This window comes from Benincasa hispida, chromosome 3 (genome assembly GCF_009727055.1).
Source record: "Benincasa hispida cultivar B227 chromosome 3, ASM972705v1, whole genome shotgun sequence".
NCBI classification, from domain to species: domain Eukaryota; kingdom Viridiplantae; phylum Streptophyta; class Magnoliopsida; order Cucurbitales; family Cucurbitaceae; genus Benincasa; species Benincasa hispida.
The window spans coordinates 52,040,329-52,045,327 of NC_052351.1; positions in this window are offsets into that span (position 1 = coordinate 52,040,329).

Here is a 4,999-nt window from a genome sequence, read left to right on the forward strand (position 1 = left end):
GTCCACCGAATTTGCAATTTTTTTTATTATGATCTTACAAAACATATGTTTAAATTTATTATTTCTTAAATTTTAATATGTATATTTATAAATTATTTTGACTTTGAATTTGAATATTAATTTAATATTTCAATATGTAAACTATATATTAATTTAAATTTGAATTGATGTTTTTTATGTGTTATTTTTTTATTAATTTTGAACATTTAATTAAAATTTTAGTAGACTTGAAATTAGTAAGAATTTTGTAATAAATTTTTTTATTAAATATGTATTTGCTCCCTTTTAATATTTATGTCACATTTATACAGAAAGTATAATTTAGTTGAACATCAATTGATATCATTTAAGTGAACTAGTCGAATATTATGTGCATTGCACGTGTTTTATAGGAAGAAAACATCTCTCTCTTACAATAAATAATATAGTATCATACAAACTTTGCATTTGTATGCCATCTATATATTGTTTCCATCATATTAATGGTATAAAGTTGCCATCACATCAACTAATATGATCTCTTGATCTCTTTAGCATTATGAATGTATATTAGTATGTTTGAATGTATCTGTGGTAATTCTGTCACAATGAATTGGAATGATCCGCTTTCGCTCGTACGTACTCTTGAATAAGAGTTGCTTCACCAAGGAATCACAAATGTGGAAAACATATTGAAAGAAAGTAGCATCTCATCAAATTTAAAACGTTTTTAACAAAACACAAAATGAATTAATTTAAGGATTTGAAAATTAACTTAAAGTCATTGAAATATTACCACGAAACATTTAACGTCAATTTAATGTGTAAAATTCCATTGGCAAAATATACAATTTTATAATGCATTTAAAACAATAAACTAATAAACAAATATATTTACAGAGATAATAAAAATTTAACAAATAATATTTGAATGACTCTACTGAATTCGTATAGTACATTTTTGCATTAAAAATGAGATATTTATCAACCCAGAAGAAAATGCAATCAATGAAGTAAAAAAAGGAGAGAATGCATGAACAAACACTTCACAAAAAGGAAAAAATTTATAGATAAAAAAATATCAAATTATTTATAGAAATAAAAAAAAAATAGACACTAATAGATTTCTATCAACGTCTATCATATAATATCAATGCTAGACTTCTATCAATTTCTACATTGATAGACAATGATGATTTTTATCAGCCTCTATCATAGAAGATTAAAATTTTCTATTTTATATAAATAGTTTCCATTATTTTTATATTTTTTTGAAATTCCTCTTCTAAAAATGACATTTAAGAACATTACTCAATAAGTTCCATGCCACAAATATTTCCAATATATGTAAATGACCATAAATTCAATTTTTTTTTTTTTATAAAATAAACCTGCTTTACAAAATGAAAACTTAGATGACATCATGAGTGAATGTAAATGAGATGTTTTAATATGGATGTTCCATAAATAATAATTAGTAAATGACCGAACTACCCTATAAACAATTAAATTGAGTGCAAACGAGAATTGAAAGCTACAATGGTTTAAAAACAACTCGAATACCACAAATATATTGTATCTAAATATTTCACAAGCACTAATTAAAAATCACCTTATCTGGTCCTTCATGCTTCTAGCGGGCAATAGGACGTGTGCGAAGGAAGCCTACAACCAAGTGGCAATGGTCGTCAAAAGCTTATGGATGTCCACAACGATGGACTTCTTCCAAGGTGAGTACAGAATTGATTACGGCAGTGAAGTTGTTGTTGACAAGTGAATATTTGATAAAATTGTAATCTTTGGACGATGTGACTAGCTAGAAAATGAGAATCCATCAAAGACAAGCTTAGAAACCCTATTAGATTTAGGATTATGTTTGACATCAATCCTAAAACGTCATTGTTGAAAACGGTGTTCAAAACATAAACAAAAGTAAGAAAACACACGTGCAAGCAGCCAAGGCCAGCGATCTAAAGGGAATGGTTATTAGAAGCTAGTTGAGATGATAGAATGCAAGGGAGGGTTGTTGAACCAACGGTGGTAGACATGAGATTGAGGAGGAGAGAGAGATTTGGGTAGGGAGCAGTGGCTAACTAAAACAGAAAAAGAAAATGAGATTTGTGAGTTTTTGTTATTTTATTTTAATTAGATTGTTGAGTAATATATATATTATTGTAAAAAATTGGAAGCAACCAATATTCGATCTTGAAGATGTATCATTGACATTTTCTTTAAACTTTTATACTGACTAAAATTCTATTGAAATTTATTAGATTCTAAAAAGAAATCTAGAATTTAAAAGTATATTAAAATTTATTCTGATGCATGGGTTTCAAAAAAAAAAATCTGATAATAATATATGTATCTCAAAAACTTTTCTTTTAGAAAATAATAATAATATATCATGAGATAAAACGTGAAAATTTTGGAAATATGAACAAATTTACAATTATTTGATAAAAATATGTTTAGAATAATGAAAAAATATTAAGATACAATTTAACGTGGTCACATGCATTTGAAATAATTGTTGATTATTAAGATAAAATAAAAGTTGATATTAAAAGATAAATAAATTTAAAATTGAAGAAAAATAAGAAAGTGGTTAGTTTATTTTGAATCAATTTGAAAAGTTAGTTATCAAAATCTAATTTGATAATAGACTATAAATTTGAATTTCAAATGGGCCAAAAAATTTGAAATGATGCTCATTTTCGGTTTTGGCAAATCTATTAAGTTATAAATATGTTAAGACCAATTACACTGTATTTCTATCTTGGTTATAATCAATCTCTCACTATATTTTTATCTCAATTTTTAATATTCATGGAATTGATTTCCCACCAAATCTAAAGATATATTATAAATTAAAATATATGTTAAGACCAATTCAAATTTCAAAGTGTCCTTCCTAAATTTATTGAAATGCTCCTAAAATAATGAGAACAAGAATCCAAGGTTGCATGTTTATTCAAAACCGTAATCAAAATCTAAAATAGTGCTAGATCAAGCAAACTTACCCAAAGAGACCCTAAACCTCAGTATAAGAAATATCACTTACAATGGCATTAAAAAAACGCTAACATAGACTGTACATAACATTTAGAAATGCTGTCTCAGCCCATATTATTGAAAGTCCATGACTTTCCATAATGTTATTTCAATGCTATAAAGAACACTATAAAAATTCTATTTTGATTACGCATATATGATGCTATAAAAACTTTTCATAACATAAAAAAATGCTATTGAAACATTTTGATAGTGTTTTTTATAGCGTTAGAAAAGTGCTGTGTTTGTCCAACACTTAAAAAACACTATTGAAACGTCTTGATATCGCTTTTCCAACGCTATAAAAAATGCTATCAAAATGTTTCAATAGCATTTTTAATAACATTGTAAAAACGCTATAAAAGAGTTTTCATAACGTTTTATAAATGCTGTCGTCGCCAATGTTATTAAAAGTCCTCGACTTTCCATAGCATTTTTGTATAGCGATTAATATCACTATAAAAAGTTGACATATGATAGCTTTAATTCAATGTTACGGAAATGTTTTATTGTATTGGAAAAAGTACCATAAAAAATTTTCATAGGAATAAAAAAAATGTAACAAAAGACATTTTAGAGTGATTTTAGACACACTATTGAAAATCTCTTATTTTTATTAGCATTTTTTCATTGTAATGGAAAAAAGTTATAAATACCCCATCTTCAAGCATGAATTTTAATGTTAATAAACTTTTGATAGCATTTTTTTGTAGTAGTAAAAACAATGCTACAATTAATATTTAATACACTTGTCAACACTTGTCAATAACATTTTTTTAGATTTTACAATTTGTTTCACAAATATTATTGTAGAATTAATTATAAACATATGTTTATAAAAGTTTCTTACCCATATTATTGTCTAGACGAAGAAAGATGCAGTTCACATTTCATCAAATCTACAATCATAATTATAACCAAAATCATCAAATTTATAGCATACGAAAGAAATAAAACACTACATTCCTCCAAAAGGTTTGATATAGTCATTAAAAGTATGTTTCGACAAAGTTCTTACCTAATAGAATAAGTTGTAAATTCTTAACCCAAACAAAATGACTACATATATAATCCCAAAATGTTGATATAATCAAAAGAGATGTTTCAGATTATAGCGATACCAAAATTCTCCCACAAAAAATATGTAGCTCCGATGTTTGTCGTCATATCAATCACCTAATAAAAAATAAAACAAAATAGCTTTTTATAAATCATCATGATCTAACTCTAACAACAGATTAGCTAATGAACTAAATAAATACTTAATAAGTAGTAAATAAATTTTCTTACATAGTTTGACTTTATCCATTGACCATTCAACAGTAATGTATGTCTTGTACATGGTCATGATCAGGACCGAAAATTGTATTAATTGCATCATCAATTATACTACTTGAAGGAGACGTTCCTACACAATTTTATTCAATACACTCCAAGCAAAAAAATCATCGTAAAATCACTCAAATGCCAATAAGCGAAAAAGGCAATTGGAGAGAGGGGATGCCTTATAACCAACACAAATTCACAAACATTTAGAAAGTCTTACATCAACTAAATCACTACTAAAATGCCAACAAGTCAGCAACAGATCACTTAAATAAAACCCAACAAAGCATTGAATACAAAAAAAAAAAAAAAATCATTTAAGAGAAGAGGGAATGCCTTATGACCAATATGAACACGAATGCCGCGGGGACGACACCACCAGAAAACAGCGCCGGGTATTCTTGGAGTGAGAACCCAAAGTGTGGTCTTTGGTGAATTTGGTAGAGAAAGGAGGAAGCACGGATCGTGTAGGCGATAAGCAGGTGGGAGGAAAAAAGGCGCTATCACATAACACGATGTTTATCATTTAGGAGACACTACACGATCGTGTAGGTTTTACTAAACAATCATTTAGGAAATGGTATACGATCGTTTAGCAAAATTGGCACACTATACGATTGTTTAGAGAAGCTATCCGATCGTG